We start from the raw sequence: 487 nt of genomic DNA, 5'->3' as shown, positions 1-487 counted from the left end.
TCTTCTTAAGGAGCTTGAGAAACATTTAGAGTGTAGAGAGTAGGAATCAATCTAAACATAAAAATATTAAATTGTAAGCTCATCCCACATTATATCCCATGTACACTTTTTTATTCGGGGTGATCTGGAGCTTGTATGTGGGCGCACTGCTGTGTGAATCTCACCATCCCTAACACAGACATATAGGAAAAGGTAATCATATTGATAATCATAGCCGTTACGACAGTTGCCATAAACTTGTAAGGTCAACAAATGTCAACACACACCTTTTGATTAAAGCATTGATTCAGTTCCTGGAAGGCTGGCACGCTGGAATGAATGTGTAATGTTTTGCTCAGAAATATTTTTGACATATAATATTATTTCTTATTGTACTTTTGTTCTGTGTTGGACCAAACTTCTTTATTTTTGTCTACCTTCATATTTTCGAAAAACTTTTCTTTTCCTCACGTATCTTCTCCTGCAAAGATGAAACCGCAAGTGAAAA

The 487-nt window shown here is 35.5% G+C and overlaps 1 protein-coding gene across 1 annotated transcript in view; it reads left to right on the top strand.

The window, feature by feature from the left end:
• The window catches only part of LOC118326599 (myosin-10-like), a gene marked incomplete at its 3' end in the record, with an annotated part of 48717 nt that overhangs the window by 32348 nt on the left and 15882 nt on the right, over positions 1-487 (top strand).

The sequence above is a fragment of the Morone saxatilis genome, unplaced genomic scaffold, assembly GCF_004916995.1.
Source record: "Morone saxatilis isolate NCDOM2014 unplaced genomic scaffold, NCSU_SB_2.0 Contig17, whole genome shotgun sequence".
NCBI classification, from domain to species: domain Eukaryota; kingdom Metazoa; phylum Chordata; class Actinopteri; family Moronidae; genus Morone; species Morone saxatilis.
The sequence above is the reverse complement of the archived record's forward strand: the minus strand, read 5'-3'. Positions and strand labels throughout refer to the sequence as shown.